Source organism: Arachis hypogaea, chromosome 19, assembly GCF_003086295.3.
Source record: "Arachis hypogaea cultivar Tifrunner chromosome 19, arahy.Tifrunner.gnm2.J5K5, whole genome shotgun sequence".
NCBI lineage: Eukaryota > Viridiplantae > Streptophyta > Magnoliopsida > Fabales > Fabaceae > Arachis > Arachis hypogaea.
In genome coordinates this window covers 62,780,747-62,803,568 of record NC_092054.1, presented here as the reverse complement: position 1 = coordinate 62,803,568, position 22,822 = coordinate 62,780,747, and the positions used below count along the sequence as shown (strand labels likewise).

The 22,822-nt window shown below is 36.7% G+C and overlaps 1 long non-coding RNA gene across 1 annotated transcript; it reads left to right on the top strand.

The window, feature by feature from the left end:
- The first annotated feature begins 24 nt into the window (after positions 1 to 24).
- Positions 25 to 4,236, top strand: LOC112776991 (uncharacterized). The gene is made up of 4 exons (XR_003190245.3): positions 25 to 1,651; positions 2,844 to 2,942; positions 3,139 to 3,351; positions 3,490 to 4,236. It is a non-coding gene; the product is annotated as an uncharacterized lncRNA (long non-coding RNA).
- The last annotated feature ends 18,586 nt before the right edge of the window (positions 4,237 to 22,822 follow it).

Genomic DNA, 22,822 nt, shown 5'->3' with positions numbered 1-22,822 from the left:
TATCTTCTCTGGAATTCTATTCTATTCCGATTTGTGCTTTCTCGCTTTTTTGCTTTTGCATTTGTTGGCTTAATTACCCACTTTTGCATATTATTTACTATTAAGTAATTAATTAATTATGAGACTGTCTCGGAGACTTGTGCTAAAGTAAACAGTAATTAGAGCCTTTCAAGGTTAATTTTAATTTTATTTTATTTTAAATTTTATACAAATATTTATAAAATTATATGTCATAAATAATAATTTAAAATTAAAAATAATTTTTTTTAATATTTAATATTAATTTAATTAAAATTTTACATTATTTTAAATTATTTTATCAATATAATTATATGAATAATAAAATTTTATTAATTTTTTATTAAAATAACATTATATTTTTAAAGCGATATTAATTTTATTTTATAAATTAATTTTAATACATATTTTAGTTTTAAATTAATTTATTTTTAAAAATATTAAAATAATACTCTAAAAATACTCTGAACGATTAGACGCCAAAATTGCCCACTGCTTATTAATGGAGTATTTACTATTTAGTATTTAGTTGTGATTGCTGTAATAATGTTATTAGATTATTAGCACTTGTCATTTGTTTAAAGGTTTAACTATATCTTATTAATAACAATTTTTAAATATTTTTAATAAATATAAAATAAATATATTAATAATTTATATTTTTTATATTTTTAATAAAACAATTTTAATTTATAATCTTACTATCTGTCCAAAAATACAGATTAACTAAACCATTTTTTTTAATCATCATCACTTGCTCTCTTCTGGGTTCCGTTGCATAACAAGAGAACGGAAATATAATACATCATGTCATTTTCATGGGGTTAAAAAGGCTACTGTTATATAATGCCAAAAGTCACCCCCTTAATTTAGTAATATTTGTGGTGTTTTTTATTTGTCATTTTGATAATTTAGTAATCGTTATATTCTTAGTAATCGTTATATTCTAAATGACGCATGAGATTATGATATTTTATATATAAAAAAAAGTCTATTTTATCAACAAAATACCAAATTTATCAATACCAATTATGACTAAGATACATATGTTAATATATAAAATTCGTTTTTTTTTGGTAGTGTCGATCAAAGTAAGACATGCTTTTCTCCTTCGATTAAAACTAACGCATGTGCTCTCTCTCTCTCTCTATCTCAACTTTTTCGTTTGATTGTTTTCTACTAAAATTTAAAAAATTCTAAGTGTTAACCACCAAAATAAATTCCTGTAAACATCTCTCTCAAATTAATGAAATTATACTTTGATTGTCAATCCATTTTCATGTTCATTGATATCAAGTATTTATCATTCTCTCGTTTTTTCAATTTTCACTCATTTACTACCATTTCACACCTTTTCTCCCGTTCTGGCATTCTCTACCGATTCGTCATTTTGGAGGAAGGAGAAGAGTTCACCAGCAGGATTTTTTCTTCACAGATCGTGCGCAGCTTCTGCATGGGTCGTTCAAGCTCCTCCATGGGTAAAGTTCCTGTAATCACGAGTCGTATTTGCTCTCATCCTTCGCTTCGCGATTTCTCTCTTCTTGTTATCGCAAAAGCTGGGCTGGGTGGCTTTTTTCGTTGTTCGTCTGAAGTTTACAATAACAACTGTTGTTCACTGTCGCCGTCAATTATGGTAAGTCTGCCACTTCACTTCTCCTTCTCATCAATGCCATCCCCTTTTTTGGATTTTTCGATACACTGAAACTTCAACTTTAATGTGAATTTTTCCTCTTTTTTTCCTGGTTTGAAGGATTTGAAACGATTAATAGAAGTATTCAAAGTTGTAGTTAATTGTTGTGTTGCTCTTTTTATTGATGTTGTTAAAATTAAATTTGTATTTATGCAATCTGTTTTAATCAATTTTCTATTGTGTGTTGTTATTATAATTTGAAATTAAGTTTCTATTTGTGCAACTTGTTCCTGTTATCGTGATCTGTGAATTGAACTCGTTGTGGGTGAGTTAATTTATTTGATACTTGTTTACATGTAATCTACAATCTGTATATAGCTAGCTCTATTTGTTCTTCAAAATGCTAATATAAATAGATTAGCTTAATTGTTCTGCAATCATTTTTTTTGTCTACATTTGCCATTCCTCTATCTCTAGCAACTGAAAAGTGCTAATGCATTAAAAATGTAAAGTAGTCTTGAATTTTTTTCTAGATTAAGAGAGTGCAATTGATACATTAAGGCTGACATTCGTGAAAGGGTATAGTCCTGGTGTCTGTTCAGAACATCTTTATGCATGTTCCATTATTTCATTGTATATTGTCTTAGTGTTTAACAGATACATACCTTTAACAAGGACTTCTCTGCAATTTTTATAATTTTACTGTACAATCCACTTATATAATACAATTTTATTCTATAATGTGCTGAATTGCTGTGTTTACTAGATGCTAATGTGCTGAAACTCTAAATAGATATTTTTATTGATGCCCACAAAGTGATTATCCAAACGGCTGAACAATTGCTGTCACTAGAGCTGTGATTATCTTAGCTGAACATTGATGATTCCTGAATAGATTTTGTAACTGTTTTTCTCTTATATAGTTAGAAATTGTTTGCCATGAATTGGCTTCAATTATGGGTATTTTATTCAATGTTTGATAACAGTAGCATGATGAGTTATCTTTAATCAAATTATTTTAAGGAAATGAACATATGGCTTGATGGCTTATAATGTTTTTTAGTCAGTGAGCTTGACAAAGATCTTCTCGTAAGGAAGTAGATTTTTGTAGTAATTATTTGTCTATGTTATGTTTTTGTTGTGATTTTAATGGTATCTTTTGATTGATGACAAAATGAGGTTATTGATGTTGCAGATTATGCAGAGGTTAGCGTAGGAGGCGCACGACAATTTCAATACAACAATTGTTTACTAGGAGGATGCAAAGGCCAGGTGAAATAAGAAGTAGGCTTGGGTATGGGCTTTAGTTACTTGTTTTATTTATTATTTATTTGTGTCATTGGGAATTTTGAATAGAGAATAATTGGTATTACGTTGGTGTAAAAGGAAGTTTACATTTGAGTTCACATATTTTGGTGTATGTTAGCCTATTTCTGCTCAATTTTTGTGTGTTATAATTATCCAATATTTTTCATGACCTTTAAATACAGTTTGTTATGGGTGATCGAGTGCATAAGCCCACCAGTGCTAGTTCCACAAAAGATGTCCATTAAATCTACAAACAAATACCCATTACATGGTTTATACAAAAGAAGTGTTCATAATGCATAAAACAATGGGAATTATGGAGCTTTTACCGAGTTTTTGTCTGCTATTTGAATGCACCTGAAGTAAGGATGATCTTCTAGTCCCTACTGTGGTCGGTACGTGATGTGTGAGCATCTTTTCTATATTTTCTTAGCAATTTAGATATAGATTTATTAAGTTTTTATGAGATTTTTTAGTGTTTGAGGCATGTTTGGATGCTACTTTGATGTGCATTGTGGTTTTATTAATTTCAGGAAAGATTCGGGCACGTTTGACAGAATTCGTGCAAAAGAAAAAATGAAGAAAGTGGATGCTATCAACCCTAATCTCTTTACACTCCAACAAGCATAACACGAGCTACAGAGATCTAATTGATGTAGTTTTAGGGACATTGGAAAGCCAACTTCTAGAGCTTTACCACAATGTATAATAGTCTATACTTTTTTTCCTGGTGTCACGGTGCTAAACGCCAATGTCGCGGCATTTAGTTAGATTACTACCGTAACATGTGTGGCTCACTACCTCGTGGGGTGCTAAACACCCAGCCAGGCATTTAGGGCAAGGAAGATAGAAACAAATGGGAAGCTTACTACCTCGTGGGGCATTAAATACCGATTCTGGGGTTTAGCGCCAGTAGCGCGGATCCAACTTCAACAAAAGGGCTTCATTAGTTAGATTTGGGTCATATTCATTATATTTTACTTTGTTTTGGTTATTATTTATAAACACAATCTTTTAGGCTTTGGTAGTTATTATTTAATTTTATTTTCAAATCAAACTAGGTTAGATATAAAAGGAAAAATATTTAGCTCTTCGGGCTGGATCTCTTCTCTGGGACCTCATTCTGCACTTTCACATTTTTCGAACCATAATTTTCTCTCTAAGTCATGAGCAACTAAACCTCATTGGTTAAGGTTAGGAGCTCTGTTTATTCTATGGATTGATACTATTTCCATTCTATTTTAATTAATATATTGATTTAATTTCAAGGATTATTTTCATTCTTCATCTTATTAATTTGAGTGTATTGAAAAATAACTCTTATTCTACATGAAGTCTTGTTAATTCTTGGAAAAGTTATCTCACTTGAATACTAGCTTGAAAGTAAACTCCTCCTAAACCACTAATTGCTTGGACTTAACGGGATACATGACATATAATCCTCTTATATTAGGGTAATTAGGGTTTTTGTGGCTAATAAACTAGAATTAAACCTAACCCTCTAATCTATATTAAGTGACAAAGGAATTGGTAGTCGACTAGGTTAGAGGAGATTAAATCACTAAGAAATTGGCACTACACTCCATTTGCTAAGGTTTTGGAGCAAATGCCTCTCTATGTCAAGTTCATGAAGGAGTTTCTATCCAAGAAAAGGCCTTGATACGCGGATTTTGTATCTCTACAAACTCCCTTCGGCAAGTATACCGAAATTATTGTCAAGTAAAACTTCACAGTAGAGTGAGGTCAAATCCTACAGGGATTGATTGGTTGAGCAACTTTAATCAGAGGAATGGTCTAGTTGAACTAAACAGAATTAAATTGAGATTTGTAAAAATTTAAATGGCGGAAACATAAATAGCAAGAAATGTAAATGACAGAAGGGTAAATAGTTGAATTAAACTGCTGAAATGTAAATTGCTGAATGTAAATTGTAGAAAGTAAATAGCAAGAATTTAAATGGGAATGGCGTGATGAACATCAATGTAAATAGAATATAGAGAATGGGAAGATAAGAATGGGGAAGTTCATTGGGTTCAGGAGATGTTGCATTCTCCGAATCAAGTTAATTCTCATCTCTTCCTCAATCCATGCAACTCATTAATCTCTTAGCAATCTTAGGTGATTGAATCCCAATTCCTTGGTAATTGAATCTCTCTAAGCTTGAACAATTGCCCAATTCCTTGATCTAATTGCTTATAGAAAGAGATGAAGTACGATCACTGATTATACCACATGTTTTTCTAGATCAAAGTATCGGGAGGATTATATGTCACTATATCCGTCCAACCCCCAATCTAGTCCGACATAAGAAAGCATTTCTAGCATGATTTCCTCATTCCTCTTCGAAGGTTCCAAGGAAATCCAAGTATGAACAATTTCTCTTTTGAGACAATTGTACAATTGGGTGAAGATCGAAAGCTTTCAAGCAAATCAAGGAGAATGAATAGAAGAAGAACAATAAGAACTATTATTGATCCATTAAATTACAACAGAGCTCCCTCCCTCAATGAAGTGGGATTTAGTTGATCATAGCTCTGGGAAATAGAATTCGAAATTTAAAGTGCATCAGAAAGTAAACTAATTATATAGAAGAGTAAATTGTGAGTGTTTATAATTCTGGATCCCCCAGATTCCAATCTCCTTTCTAGTTCAAAACTACTCCTATATATACTACTTTTCTGCTCCTCAGTTGAGTCTTCAAGTATCTGGATGTGGGCCCTTGGCCTTAGTTGAAGCAGTTAACAAACTCATTGGGCTTTGCTCAACTTGCTGAAAGAGTTTAGTTGAGGCAATAGTCACGTTAGTTAAGCCGTTAGTGTGAGTAACGTTATGTGTAATTTCATGGCTTGATGACGTTAGTGACACCAACATGGTAACTAACGTCCCAAAACCCCTTGAATCCACGTTACTCCTGGTGTTAATGGCACTAACATGGCCACTAACGCCACATCTTTGCCTAAGCCAACATTGCTCCTGGCGTTAGTGGCATTAACGTGGCCACTAACGCCACTCAATCTTTGCCTTTGGTCACCATCGCTGGCGTTAGTGGCATTAACGTCACTACTAACGCCATAAGCCTGCCTTCTTCCACGTTAGCACTGGCATTAGTGGCACTAACGTGGCCACTAACACCACTCCTCTCTTGCATCTTTGGCATCGCTGGCGTTAGTGGGTGAGTAACGCCACCACTAACGCCACTTTACCCTTGCTTTCCATGTTGATGGTGGCGTTAATGGCACCAACATTGCCATTAACGCCACCAAGCCTTTCCTTGGCCACGTTGGTGCTGGCATTAGTGGCACTAACGTGGCCACTAACGCCACTTTGTCTCTGCTTCTCCCTTACCTGAAATCAACCAAACCATTCCATCAAAATTTTGCTCTAATCACAAGATAATACATTATTCATCGCATCAATTAATCCTTGCATTATTCTCATGAAATTGTTTAGAATTCACAATGTTTGATTGAATCAAGACATGTATGCATTACTCATCCAAATGCTTGCTTATTGCCTAAGAAAATGCATGAAACTAACCTAAAACATACTCAAAATTGCTTGTGAAACTAGCCAAGATGCCCTAGTATCATAACACCAAACTTAAATCTTGCTTGTCCCCAAACAAGTGATAGAACATAAGTAAAATGAATGAAAATACAGAGAGATATGAGTCCTTATTGAGAGAATTCAAACCTGGTTCATGGAGTTTCATGCATGACAACTTAGGTTCATATTCTTGCTGGTTTCCAGGCCATAATTTGCTCTTAAATACTCACTTTATTGCCATCTATGAGACTCTTATTCTTGATCCTTAGCTTAGCTTTGTTTTTGTTCTCTTTTTCTCTTTAGAAGCTTATTACTTTATTCAGCTAAGTGCTCTGTGTTAAGGCAACTCTTTATGATAAGCTTTCAGCTAATTCGAACCAGTTGGTTTAAGGTGCTAGGTGTTGAAACACCCTGAGGACTTACTTACTCAAGGCTCTCCTCAACACATACACACCACAGGTACATAGCTTGTTATTCATTCCTAAGACCTTGGTACCCAGCACCTTTTTGGGTTACTAAATATTTTGTGACAATGTTGCTCTTGATAGTGGACTTTCGGTTGATAATCCCAAGTTAGTTAACCCAAGTTATCAAGTGATGAAGTACTCCTTATAACCTAATCATCAAAACATATCCTTGCACAAAAACACCACAGATACATATCTTAGGATTCAAACTATTGGTGCCTAGCTTTATTGTTTGCTCTTTTCCTTCTTTTTCATTTTCTTTTTCTTTCCAGGATCTTTTTATTCATCTAAGTCTCATAGAATGCATATGAAGCTCATATTTCAAGAGATATTCTAACTTTCAACCTTATTAGTGAACCAACTTAGTTAGCAAATACCACCACAAACACTAGAACTTTATTCTGCAAACTTTGGACTTCTACTCTTCTTTTTTTTCACAAATTTTTCTTACATTTTCTTTTATTAAAGCTCAAGGACAAAACATACAACTTAAGCAAGGTGAGATGATATGGTCACTTAAACTAGCAAGCCAAGGATAAACTAAAAGAAACTAAATGCAAATGACTGAATTGAAATTCATAAACTAAATATGGAGGCATGTTCTGTTTCATACATGCACTTCCTTATTTAAAGCTTTAAAAGAAATCTCCACCACCTTGTTTATCTTTTTCCTTGTTCATGTTCTTCCACTTGTTTGTCCTTTTTCTTTGTTGTTCCTTCATTTTGTCTGCTTGTACCTCCTTGCCCTTGTTCCATCCTTGCCTTCCTCCAATCCTCCAATGCTTTTCTCACTGATGCATGGCTCTGCTCTGCTCTCTCTTTCTCTAATTGTGCTAGCTCATCATGAAATTCTTCATATCTTTTGATTTTTAGATTCAGCAGGGGTAGCTGCCCAACCAAGTAGCTGAGCCTAGCTTGAGTGGTTATATCATACCCATCTTTGCTTAGATAACTTCCTTCTTGAAATGCTATGTACTCATCAAATGCTTCCATGTGATCATGTTGCCTTCGACGCATTTCATGAATATGTGCATCTTGGTGAGCTTGCATTTGGAGTAATTTTTGGATGGCCTCCTGTTGTTGGGCTTGCCTTTGATTTACCATATTGACAGATTCACCAACTTGTATGCCTTGCTCAAGTTGCTACTCCATTATTTGCCTATGCCACTCTCTTTGGTGATTGATGAGCGGATAATTTATACGCTTTTTGGCATTATTTTTAGTATATTTTTAGTAGGATCTAGTTACTTTTAGGGATGTTTTTATTAGTTTTTATGTTAAATTCACATTTTTGGACTTTACTATGAGTTTGTGTGTTTTTCTGTGATTTCAGGTATTTTCTGGCTGAAATTGAGGGACTTGAGCAAATATCAGAATCAAAGGTTGAAGAAGGACTGCTGATGTTGTTGGATTCTAACCTCCCTGCACTCAAAGTAGATTTTTTGGAGCTACAGAACTCAAAATGGCGCGCTTCCAATTGCGTTGGAAAGTAGACATCCAGGGCTTTCCAGAAATATATAATAGTCCATACTTTGGCCGAGTTTAGACAACGCAAAAGGGCGTTGAACGCCAGTTCTACGCTGCAGTCTGGAGTTAAACGCCAGAAACACGTCGCGAACCAGAGTTGAACGCCAAAAACACGTTACAACTTGGCGTTCAACTCCAGAAGAAGCCTCTGCACGTGTAAACTTCAAGCTCAGCCCAAGCACACACCAAGTGGGCCATGGAAGTGGATTTATGCGTCAATTACTTACTTCTGTAAAACCTAGTAGTTAGTTTAGTATAAATAGAACTTTTTACTAGTCTTTTAGACATCTTATGATCTTTGGATTATCTTTTGATCTATTGATCACGTTTGGGGGCTGGCCATTCGGCCATGCCTGAACCTTTCACTTATGTATTTTTCAACGGTAGAGTTTCTACACACCATAGATTAAGGTGTGGAGCTCTGCTGTTCCTCATGATTTAATGCAAAGTACTACTATTTTCTATTCAATTCAACTTATTCCGCTTCTAAGATATCCATTCGCACCCAAGAACATGATGAATGTGATGATTATGTGACGCTCATCATCATTCTCACTTATGAACGCGTGCCTGACAAACACTTCCGTTCTACATACAAACAAGCTAGAATGAGTATCTCTTAGATATCTAATACAGAGGACCGAGTCCGAGATATTAGTATCTTCGTGGTATAAGTTAGAACCCATGGATGGCCATTCCTGAGATCCGGAAAGTCTAAACCTTGTCTGTGGTATTCCGAGTAGGATCTAGGAAGGGATGGCTGTGATGAACTTCAAACTCGCGAGTGCTGGGCGTAGTGACAGACGCAAAAGGAGGGTGAACCCTATTCCAGCATGACCGAGAACCTCCAGATGATTAGCCATGCCGTGACAGAGTATTTGGACCATTTTCACACAGAGGATGGGATGTAGCCATTGACAACGGTGATGCCCTTACAGAAAGCTTGCCATGGAAAGGAGTAAGACTGATTGGATGAAGACAGCAGGAAAGCAGAGGTTCAGAGGAACGAAAGCATCTCTATACGCTTATCTGAAATTCTAACCAATGAATTACATAAGTATTTCTATCTTTATTTTCTATTTATTTATTATTATTATTCGAAAACTCCATAACCATTTGATATCCGCCTGACTGAGATTTACAAGGTGACCATAGCTTGCTTCAAGCCGACAATCTCCGTGGGATCGACCCTTACTCACGTAAGGTTTTATTACTTGGACGACCTAGTGCACTTGCTGCTTAGTTGTGCGAAGTTGTGAAGTTATGTTTGGACCATGGTATTGTGCACCTGTTATTGGCGCCATTGCCAGGGAGAGAACGAACAACAAATTTTACAACCTCAGAGTAACAATTTCGCATACCAAGTTTTTGGCACCGTTGCCGGGGATTGTTCGAGTTTGGACAACTGACGGTTCATCGTGTTGCTCAGATTGGGTAATTTTCTTCTTATTTTATTTTCAAAAAGTTTTCAAAAATTTTTCAAAAATATTTTCTTGTTTTTCGTTTTTCCCAATTAATATTCGAAAAAAAAATATTTTCAAAAAAATAAAATATATTTTTCTTTGGAATTTTTAAGAATGAATTCTAGTGTTTCATGATGATTTGTTGAATCCTGGCTGGCTGTAAAGCTATGTCTAAATTCCTTTGGACTGAGGATTCAACTAATCACTTCAATGCATGTAATAGCATACTAAAGCTTGGCTGGCTATTAAGCCATGTCTAACCCTCAGATTGGAGCTTTAGACTAAAGAGCACAAGATTCCTGGAATTCATATTAAAAATTTTGGAATCTTTATTTTTCTTTTTCACATTAATTTTCGAAAAAATAAAAAAAATTATAAAATCATAAAAATCAAAAATATTTTGTGTTTCTTGTTTGAGTCTTGAGTTAATTTTTATGTTTGGTGTCAATTACATTTTTTTTCTAAAAAAATTTATGCATTTTTCGAAAATTCATGCATTCATAGTGTTCTTCATGATCTTCAAGTTGTTCTTGGCCAGTCTTCTTGTTTGATCTTCATACTTTCTTGTTTTGTGTCTTTTCTTGTTTTTCATATGCATTCTTGCATTCATAGTGTCTATACATGAAAAATTTCTAAGTTTGGTGTCTTGCATGTTTTCTTTTCTTGAAAATTTTTCAAAAATATGTTCTTGATGTTCATCATGATCTTCAAAGTGTTCTTGGTGTTCATCTTGACATTCATAGCATTCTTGCATGCATCACATGTTTAGATCCAAAATTTTCATGCATTGCATCATTTTTCATGTTTTTCTCTCTCATCTTTAAAAATTCAAAAATAAAAAAAATATCTTTCCTTTTTTCTCTCATAAATTTCGAAAATTTGGATTGACTTTTTCAAAAATTTTTAAAATTCAATTGTTTCTTATAAGTCAAATCAAATTTTCAATTTAAAAATCTTATCTTTTTCAAAATCTTTTTCAAAAATCAAATCTTTTTCATTTTTCTTATTTATTTTCGAAAATTTTAAAAATATTTTTCAAAAATATTTTTCTTAATTTTACATCATATTTTCGAAAATATCATCAACAATTAATGTTTTGATTCAAAAATTTCAAGTTTGTTACTTGTTAAGAAAGATTCAAACTTTAAGTTCTAGAATCATATCTTGTGATTTCTTGTGAATCAAGTCATTAATTGTGATTTTAAAAATCAAATCTTTTTCAAAACTAATTTCAATCATATCTTTTCAAAAATATCTTTTTATCTTATCTTTTTCAAAATCATACCTTTTCATATCATATCTCTTTCAAATATCTTTTCTAACTTCTTAGCTTCTTATCTTTTAAAATTTGATTTTCAAAATTTGTTTCAACTAACTAATTAACTTTTTGTTTGTTTCTTATCTCTTTCAAAACTACCTAACTAACTACCCCTCTCTAATTTTCGAAAATACCTCCCTCTTTTTCAAAAATTCTTTTTAATTAATTAATTGTTTTAATTTTAATTTTAATTTTAATTCTCCTTCAATTTTCGAAAATCACTAACTCTTTTTCAAAAAAATTATTTTCGAAATTCCCTCACATCTCATCTTCTTCTATTTATTTATTCATCTACTAACACTTCTCTTCAGCTCATATCTCTGCTATCCTCACCCTTATGTTTGGATTATCCATTCTTCTTCACTCTTATTCCCTTTCTTCTTCTACTAACAACAAGGGAACCTCTATACCTGGGTAAAAAAGATCCCTATTATTATTATTTTTCTGTTCCCTCTTTTTCATATGAGCAGGAGCAAGGACAAGAACATTCTTGTTGAAGCAGACCCTGAACCTGAAAGGACTCTGAAGAGGAAACTAAGAGAAGCTAAAATACAACAATCCAGAGACAACCTTACAGGAATTTTCGAACAAGAAGAGGATATGGCAGCCGAAAATAATAATAATACAAGGAGGATGCTTGGTGACTTTACTGCACCTAATTCCAATTTACATGGAAGAAGTATCTCCATCCCTACCATTGGAGCAAACAATTTTGAGCTGAAACCTCAATTAGTTTCTCTGATGCAACAAAACTGCAAGTTTTATGGACTTCCATCTGAAGATCTTTTTCAGTTCTTAACTGAATTCTTGCAGATCTGTGATACTGTTAAGACTAATGGAGTAGATCCTGAAGTCTACAGGCTCATGCTTTTCCCATTTGCTGTAAGAGACAGAGCTAGAGTGTGGTTGGACTCTCAACCCAAAGATAGCCTGAACTCTTGGGATAAGCTGGTCACGGCTTTCTTAGCTTAGTTCTTTCCTCCTCAAAAGCTGAGTAAGCTTAGAGTGGATGTTCAAACCTTCAGATAGAAGGAAGGTGAATTTCTCTATGAAGCTTGGGAGAGATACAAGCAATTGACCAAAAAGTGTCCTTCTGACATACTTTCAGAATGGACCATCCTGGATATATTCTATGATGGTCTGTCTGAATTAGCTAAGATGTCATTGGATACTTCTGCAGGTGGATCCATTCACCTAAAGAAAACGCCTACAGAAGCTCAAGAACTTATTGACATGGTTGCTAACAACCAGTTTATGTACACTTCTGAGAGGAATCCTGTGAGTAATGGGACGCCTCAGAAGAAGGGAGTTCTTGAAATTGATATTCTGAATGCCATATTGGCTCAGAACAAAAATATTGACTCAGCAAGTCAATATGATTTCTCAGAGTCTGAATGGAATGCAAGCTGCATCCAACAGTACTCAAGAGGCATCTTCTGAAGAAGAAGCTTATGATCCTGAAAACCCTGCAATAGCAGAGGTGAATTAACATGGGTGAACCATATGGAAACACCTATAACCCCTCATGGAGAAATCACCCAAATCTCTCATGGAAGGATCAACAAAAGCCTCAACAAGGCTTTAATAATGGTGGAAGAAATAGGTTTAGCAATAGCAAGCCTTTTCCATCATCCACTCAGCAACAGACAGAGAACTCTGAACAAAGTACCTCTAATTTAGCAAACTTAGTCTCTGATCTATCTAAGTCCACTCTGAGTTTCATGAATGAAACAAGGTCCTCCATTAGAAATTTGGAGGCACAAGTGGGCCAGCTGAGTAAGAAGATCACTGATACCCCTCCTAGTGCTCTCCCAAGCAATACAGAAGAAAATCCAAAAGGAGAGTGCAAGGCCATTGAATTGACCATCATGGCCGAATCCACAAGAGAGGAGGAGGACGTGAATCCCAGGAGGAAGACCTCCTAGGACGTCCAATGATCATTAAGGAGTATCCCTTTGAGGAACCAAAAGACTCTGAGGCTCATCTAGAGACCATAGAGATTCTATTAAACCTCCTTATGATATTCATGAGTTCTGATGAGTATTCTTCTTCTGAAGAGAATGAGGATGTCACTAAAGAATAAGTTGCCAAGTTCCTTGGTGCAATCATGAAGCTGAATGCCAATTTATTTGGTAATGAGACTTGGGGAGATGAACCTCCCCTGTTCACCAATGAACTAAATGCATTGGATCAACTGAGATTGCCTCAGAAGAAACAGGATCCTGGAAAGTTCCTAATACCTTGTACCATAGGCACCATGACCTTTGAGAAGGCTCTATGTGACCTGGGGTCAGGAATAAACCTCATGCCACTCTCTGTAATGGAGAAATTGGGAATCTTTGAGGTATAAGCTGCTAAAATCTCATTAGAGATGGCAGACAATTTCAGAAAACAGGCTTATGGACAAGTAGAAGACATGTTAGTAAAGGTTGAAGGCTTTTACATCCCTGCTGATTTCATAATCCTGGACACTGGGAAGGATGAGGATGAATTCATCATTCTTGGAAGACCCTTCCTAACCATAGCAAGAGCTGTGATTGATGTTGACAGAGGTGGTGAACTAGTCCTTCAATTGAATGAGGACTCCCTTGTGTTTAAAACTCAAGGTCATCCTTCTATAAACATGGGAAAGAGGCACAGTAAGTTTCTCTCAGTACAGAGTCAACCAGAGCCCACACAGTCAAACTCTAAGTTTGGTGTCGGGGGGCCACAACCAAACTCTAAGTTTGGTGTTGGGGAGTCTCAACAATGCTCTGAACATCTGTGAGGCTCCATGAGAGCCCACTGTCAAGCTATTGACATTAAAGAAGCGCTTGTTAGGAGGCAACCCAATTTTTATTTATCTAATTTTATTTTTATTTTTGTTTTTGTTGTTCTTTCATGTTTTATTAGGTTCATGATCACGTGGAGTCACAAAATAAATCAAAAAATTAAAAATAGAATCAAGAACAGCAGAAGAAAAATCACACCCTGGAGGAAGGGCTTACTGGCGTTTAAACGCCAGTAAGGAGCATCTGGCTGGCGTTCAACGCCAGAATAGAGCATAGATCTGGCGTTGAACGCCCAAAATAAGCAGCATCCTGGCGTTCAGACGCCAAGAATGCACACTGAGGAAAGCTGGCGCTGAACGCCAGAAACAAGCATAGAACTGGCATTCAACGCCAGAAACATGCTGCATCTGAGCGTTGAACGCCCAGAACAAGCATCAATTCGGCGTTTAAATGCCAGAATTGCATGCAAAGGCATTTTACATGCCTAATTGGTGCAGGGATGTAAATCCTTGACACCTCAGGATCTATGGACCCCACTGGATCCCCACATACCTCCACTCACCTTACCTCCTCATAATCCTATATCACCCTCTCTCTCTCTCCATTCACAGTCATCCCTTCTGTTTTCCATTCACCACTCACATCCATTACTCCCCTAAAACCATCATACAACCCACCTACACCCACCCACTCAAATTCAAACCATCAACTCACCTCCATCTCTTCCTCTTCTTCTTCTATTCTTTCTTCTTTTGCTCGAGGGCGAGCAACATTCTAAGTTTGGTGTGGTAAAAGCATAAGCTTTTTGTTTTTTCATTACCATTGATGGCACCTAAGACCGGAGAAACCTCTAGAAAAGGGAAAGGGAAGACAAAAACTTCCACCTCCGAGTCATAAGAGATGGAGAGATTCATCTCAAGGGTCTATAGCTCAGTGGTAGAACATTTGACTGCAAATCAAGAGATCCCTGAGATACCTCAAGGGATGCACTTTCCTCCACAGAATTTTTGGGAGCAAATCAACACCTTCCTAGGAGAATTAAGCTCCAACATGGGACAACTAAGGGTGGAACATCAAGAGCACTCCATCATCTTTCATGAAATTAGAGAAGATCAAAGAGCTATGAGGGAGGAGCAACAAAGACAAGGAAGAGACATAGAAGAGCTCAAGGACATCATTGGTTCCTCAAGAAGAAAACGCCACCATCACTAAGGTGGACTCATTCCTTGTTCTCAAATTTTCTGTTTTTCATTTTCTTTATGTTAAGTGTTTATCTATGTTTGTGTCTTTATTACATGATCATTAGTGTCTAAGTGTCTATGCCTTAAAGTAGTGAATATGAATCCATCACCTCTCTTAAATGAAAAATGTTTTAAATCAAAAGAACAAGAAGTACATGAGTTTCGAATTTATCCTTGAACTTAGTTTAATTACTTTGATGTGGAGACAATACTTTTTGTTTTCTGAATGAATGCTTGAACATTGCATATGTCTTTTGAAGTTGATGTTTTAGAATGTTAAATACGTTGGCTCTTGAAAGAATGATGAACAGGAGACATGTTATTTGATAATCTGAAAAATCATAAAAATGATTCTTGAAGCAAGAAAAAGCAGTGAATACAAAAGCTTGCAGAAAAAAAAAAAGAAAGAAAAAAAATGGCGAAAAAAAATAAAAAAAAAAGAGAAAAAGCAAGCAGAAAAAGCCAAAAGCTCTTAAAACCAAAAGGCAAGAGCAAAAAGCCAATAACTCTTAAAACCAAAAGGCAAGGGTAAATAAAAAGGATCCCAAGGCTTTGAGCATCAGTGGATAGGAGGGCCTAAAGGAATGAAATCCTGGCCTAAGCGGCTAAACCAAGCTGTCCCTAACCATGTGCTTGTGGCGTGAAGGTGTCAAGTGAAAACTTGAGACTGAGCAGTTAAAGTCAAGGTCCAAAGCAAAAACAGAGTGTGCATAAGAACCCTGGACACCTCTAATTAGAGACTTTAGCAAAGCTGAGTCACAATCTGAAAAGGTTCACCCAATTATGTGTCTGTGGCATTTATGTATCCGGTGGTAATACTGGAAAACAAAGTGCTTAGGGCCACGGCCATGACTCATAAAGTAGCTGTGTTCAAGAATCAACATACTGAACTAGGAGAATCAATAACACTATCTGAATTCTGAGTTCCTATAGATGCCAATCATTCTGAACTTCAGTGGATAAAGCGAGATGCCAAAACTATTCAAGAGGCAAAAAGCTACAAGTCCCGCTCATCTGATTGGAGCTATGTTTCATTGATATTTTGGAATTTATAGTATATTATCTTCTTTTTATCCTATTTGATTTTTAGTTGCTTGGGGACAAGCAACAATTTAAGTTTGGTGTTGTGATGAGCGGATAATTTATACGCTTTTTGGCATTATTTTTAGTATGTTTTTAGTAGGATCTAGTTACTTTTAGGGATGTTTTTATTAGTTTTTATGTTAAATTCACATTTCTGGACTTCACTATGAGTTTGTGTGTTTTTCTGTGATTTCAGGTATTTTCTGGCTGAAATTGAGGGACTTGAGCAAAAATCAGAATCAGAGGTTGAAGAAGGACTGCTGATGCTGTTGGATTCTAACCTCCCTGTACTCAAAGTGAATTTTTTGAAGCTACAGAACTCAAAATGGCGCACTTCTAATTGCGTTGGAAAGTAGACATCCAAGGCTTTCCAGAAATATATAATAGTCCATACTTTGGCCGAGTTTAGATGACGCAAAAGGGCGTTGAACGCCAGTTCTACGCTGCAGTCTGGAGTTAAACGCCAGAAACACGTCACGAACCAGAGTTGAACGCCAAAAATACGTTACAACTTGGCGTTCAACTCCAGAAGAAGCCTCTGCATGTGTAAACTTCAAGCTCAGCCCAAGCACACACCAAGTGGGCCCCGGAAGTGGATTTATGCATCAATTACTTACTTCTGTAAACCCTAGTAGTTAGTTTAGTATAAATAGAACTTTTTACTAGTCTTTTAGACATCTTATGATCTTTGGATTATCTTTTGATCTATTGATCACGTTTGGGGGCTGGCCATTCGGCCATGCCTGAACCTTTCACTTATGTATTTTTCAACGGTAGAGTTTCTACATACCATAGATTAAGGTGTGGAGCTCTGCTGTTCCTCATGATTTAATGCAAAGTACTACTATTTTCTATTCAATTCAACTTATTCCGCTTCTAAGATATCCATTCGCACCCAAGAACATGATGAATGTGATGATTATGTGACGCTCATCATCATTCTCACTTATGAACGCGTGCCTGACAAACACTTCCGTTCTACATGCAAACAAGCTAGAATGAGTATCTCTTAGATATCTAATACAGAGGACCGAGTCCGAGATATTAGTATCTTCGTGGTATAAGTTAGAACCCATGGATGGCCATTCCTGAGATCCGGAAAGTCTAAACCTTGTCTGTGGTATTCCGAGTAGGATCTGGGAAGGGATGGCTGTGACGAACTTCAAACTCGCGAGTGCTGGGTGTAGTGACAGACGCAAAAGGAGGGTGAACCCTATTCCAGCATGACCGAGAACCTCCAGATGATTAGCCATGCCGTGACAGAGCATTTGGATCATTTTCACAGAGAGGATGGGATGTAGCCATTGACAACGGTGATGCCCTTACAGAAAGCTTGCCATGAAAAGGAGTAAGACTGATTGGATGAAGACAGCAGGAAAGCAGAGGTTCAGAGGAACGAAAGCATCTCTATACGCTTATCTGAAATTCTAACCAATGAATTACATAAGTATTTCTATCTTTATTTTCTATTTATTTATTATTATTATTCGAAAACTCCATAACCATTTGATATCCGCCTGACTGAGATTTACAAGGTGACCATAGCTTGCTTCAAGCCGACAATCTCCGTGGGATCGACCCTTACTCACGTAAGGTTTTATTACTTGGACGACCCAGTGCACTTGCTGCTTAGTTGTGAGAAGTTGTGAAGTTATGTTTGGACCATGGTATTGTGCACCTGTTATTGGCGCCATTGCCAGGGAGAGAACAAACAACAAATTTTACAACCTCAGAGTAACAATTTTGCATACCAGTGATCCATCATTTGGGATTGGAATTCCTCTTGTTGGTTCATCATTTGCATTTGAAGGTTCCTCTGTTGCTTTTGGCTTTCTAGATATTGCTTTGATAAGCTATCAATGGCTTCTTGGACATGGCTCATATCCAAGGTGGCTAGGGCTTGTCCTCCCGAAGCTTGTCTTTCTGAGGCTTGTGGCACTGCTCTTTTCTTTCTTTGGGGCCTTCGTTGAACATGGGCAGGTGCAACATAATTCATTCGTTGAGGAGTGATTGACTTACCAACTGTCACCCATTGGGTGTCTTCATCCTCAAACACTACCTTAGCTTTTTTGCACAAACAAAAGATAGTGCTAGGATAGCCAAGCCAGGCTTCAGGATCATTCTTCCCGGCCATGTTTCGAATACCTTTTGCTATGATTTCATGAACCTTGATTTCTCCTCCCCTCATTATACAGTGCACCATAGTTTCCTTGTTACTGTTAACTTCGGAATTGTTCGAGCTAGAAAGAATGGACCTCCTTACTATCTCGAACCATCCTTTGGCTTCCGGAATGAGGTCTTCTCTTCTAATGAACTTTGGTGCTCCGTTGGAGTCTCTCACCCAATCAGCCCCTACAACACAGATGTCGTTTGCAATTTCCTCACAATCAGGATAACCACTTATTCTTGATTGGTAACATGCTTCCTCAAATTGTATGGATCTTAGCTTAAGAACCCTCATCATGGAAAGTAGACTAAAATCAACCACCACCCCCCTTATATAGCTCTTGTAAAAGTCATCAGTCTTGTCTTCTCGAAGTGCGTTTGCATAGAATTCTCTAACAAGAGTTGCACTCACTTTTGTGACTGGATCAACAAGGAGTTCCCACCTTCTCCTTCCAATTTTCTCCCTTATTTCAGGGCATTCATTCTCCTTAAATTGGAAGGCCAGCTCGTGCACTATCTCCTTATCTTCTATCCACCCGAATTGTAATGCATGGTATAAGGACCTGAATTTCCTTTCATCAAAGGGGTGTTAGTCCATAGGCTCCTTTCCCTTTCTTCTCTTGGAGCTTGATGATGCCATAAGTGAGGAACCGAATAGAAAGGATATAGAGGATGGTGGCGAGTATAGTGAGTGAAGTGAGTTGAGGGTGTGGTTTGAGAAGGAAGATGGATGAGTGATCAAGAGTGCTAACTATAAGAAAAAGATGTGGAGGTGTAATTGGGATGAGGTGACCGAAGGCAAGAGATATGGAAAGAGCTTACAATGAAATCCAATAGAATTAAAGTGTAGAAGAGTTGAAGTGTAGAAGTGATTATGGGGTTCGGTCACATAGAGTGTGAGCTATTTATATTAAAAGGTGGTGGGTAAATGAAGGGTAGAGATTAATGTTGTGTGGTGAGAATGAATGGTGTGTATGTAAAGTGGCATGGATACAAGGATCACTACTTTATGAGGTGGTTGGGTTCGGTCTTCAAGGGTGGAATCTATGACACACTCAACTATCCAATGCTTGCATGGTAACACTTCCCAAGGAATACTGATGAGCGGATAATTTATACGCTTTTTGGCATTGTTTTTACTTAGTTTTTAGTATGATTTAGTTGGTTTTTAGTATATTTTTATTAGATTTTAATTAAAAATCACATTTCTGGACTTTACTATGAGTTTGTGTGTTTTTCTGTGATTTCAGGTATTTTCTGGCTGAAATTGAGGGAGCTGAGCAAAAATCTGATTCAGGCTGAAAAAGGACTGCTGATGCTGTTGGATTCTGACCTTCCTGCACTCAAAGTAGATTTTATGGAGCTACAGAACTTCAAATGGCGCGCTCTCAATTGCGTTGGAAAGTAGACATCCAGAGCTTTCCAGAAATATATAATAATCCATACTTTGCTCAAGGATAGACGATGTAAACTGGCGTTCAATGCCAGTTCCATGTTGCAGTCTGGCGTCCAGCGCCAGAAACAAGTTACAAGTTGGAGTTCAACGCCAGAAACAGGTTACAACCTGGTGTTGAACGCCCAAAACAGCCCAGGCACGTGAGAAGCTTAAGTCTCAGCCCCAGCACACACCAAGTGGGCCCCAGAAGTGGATTTCTGCGCTATCTATCATAGTTTACTCATTTTCTGTAAATCTAGGTTACTAGTTTAGTATTCAAACAACTTTTAGAGATTTATTTTGTACCTCATGACATTTTTAGATCTGAACTTTGTACTCTTTGATGGCATGAGTCTCTAAACTCCATTGTTGGGGGTGAGGAGCTCTGCAGCGTCTTGATGAATTAATGCAATTATCTCTGTTTTCCATTCAAACACGCTTGTTCCTATCTAAGATGTTCATTCGCGCTTCACTATGAAGAAGGTGATGATCCGTGACACTCATCACCTTCCTCAATCCATGAACGTGTACCTGACAAACACCTCCGTTCTACATCAGATTGAATGAGTATCTCTTAGATTTCTTAATCAGAATCTTCGTGGTATAAGCTAGAATTGATAGCGGCATTCATGAGAATCCGGAAAGTCTAAACCTTGTCTGTGGTATTCCGAGTAGGATTTAAGGATTGAATGGCTGTGACGAGTTTCAAACTCACGATTGTTGGGCGTAGAGACAGACGCAAAAGAATCAAGGGATTCTATTCCGACATGATCGAGAACCAACAGATGATTAGCCGTGCTGTGACAGAGCATTTGGACCATTTTCATTGAGAGGACGGGAAGTAACCATTGACAACGGTGACACCTTACATACAGCTTGCCATGGAAGGAGCCTTGCGTGTGTGAAGAGGAGTACAAGAGAAAAACTGAAATAAAGAAGACAAAGTATCTCCAAAACCCCAACATATTCTCTATTATTGAGTAACAAGTATTTGTTTTATGCCCTTTGACTTTTTACAATTAAAACCAAGAATTATTATTGATATTATATCCTGACTAAGAGTTAGAAGATAACCATAGCTTGCTTCAAACCAACAATCTCCGTGGGGTTCGACCCTTACTCACGTAAGGTATTACTTGGACGACCCAGTGCACTTGCTGGTTAGTGGTACGAGTTGTGAAACGTGTGATTCACAATTTGTGCACCAAATACCATTCAAGGGCATGTGCCTAGCCCTTCATAAAGTAGCCGAATCCTCCCTCCTTCCTTGGATTGTCATCTCCATCAATCTCCTTCTCAATTTCCCTATTCAAAACAATAAACAAAAATTGAATTCAATTGGTGGCGGCAAAATAAAATGCAACTAACTAATTTTTAAAATTTCATCAATTGTCTAACTTAACAAGAAACTAAGTATTTCTCATAAATAATAAAAAAAATTGTGACTCCTTATAAGTATGCATGTAACATATGTGAACACCAAACTTAGTGTTTGGTCATGTGGTGTAAGAAAGTTGATTAAACTCCTAAGATATACATATTATGAGCCTTATGTATCATCCTAGGTGTCTTGCACACCAAATTTGTTGTCCACTATATGTTTTATGCGAAAATTCAATTGAATCCTTGTCACTTTTGATTTAATTATTATGAGGACTACTTTATTATCTACTATCAAAGCATAAACTCAAAAGGATATAAAGTATGGGTTGCCTCCCATGAAGCACTTCTTTAACGTTATTAGCTTGATGGTTGTCCCTTGTCAGGGAGGTTGGTAGTGTCTCAAGTTTTCTCCTCTCATGGTGAATCTATCTCCACTTCCTTCTTTGAGAATTTCTACATGCTCCAAGGAGAGGATTCTATTGATTGTGTACACTTGAGGTAGCTGGGATGGAATTATAGGAAAATGAGGTGGGATTAGTGGTTAGTGGATTGATATCACTCTGTCCCCTGGAGAGAAGTCCTCCATAGGGATTTTCTTATTTTTCCACCCTCTTGGCACCTTTTTCTCAAACCTCTTTTCTCCTTCAAGTGGTGATTTAGTGATTTTTATGTCAGGAGGGTCCTTGCTGATAGTTCCTTTTGAAAGTTATGGTTCTAGCTCCTCCTTGGATCTTTTAGATTGTTGTACCACTTTTATTTACTGTTTTTCTACCAAAGATGCCTTCAGAGGCTCTACTTGTGGTTCATTGCTTGCTTCCTCCAAATTTGCTTCCTTATGATCATCCTTCAAGCCTCTATTTTTTTGTTCTGAATCATGTGATGGTTTGAAGACATGAAAGGTCATTTGTTCGTCATGTATTCTCAACATTAGCTCCCCTTTCTCAACATCTATGAGTGCTTTGGCTGTAGCTAAGAATGGTCTCTCCAGAATGATTAGATGAAGATAAATTTCTTCCATCTCAAGAATAACAAAGTCTGTAGGGAGGAAGTACTTCCCTACCTTCACCAGCACATTTTCTACCACTCCTAGTGCTTGTTTGAAGGTCTTGTCAGCCAACTAAACGTTATGTTTGTGGGTTTCAACTCATTGATTTGCAGCTTCCTCATGAGAGACAAGGGCATTAAGTTTATACTCTCTCCAAGATCACAAAACCCTCAGTCAATGATGACCAAAATTCACTCCCATATAAAAATGATGAATCCATTCTTTGGCAAGCTCACCAAATATTGTCAAGTAATAACCCACTAGGAGTGGGGTCGAATCCCACAGAGATTAACGGATTAAAGGAAACAATAGTTGATTGATTATCCTAGTTAGACTATTCAATTTTGAGTGATAAGCAACAAGAAAAGTAAATGACATGAAAGTAAAGGAAAGCAATAAAGTGCAAGAAAGTAAATGGCAA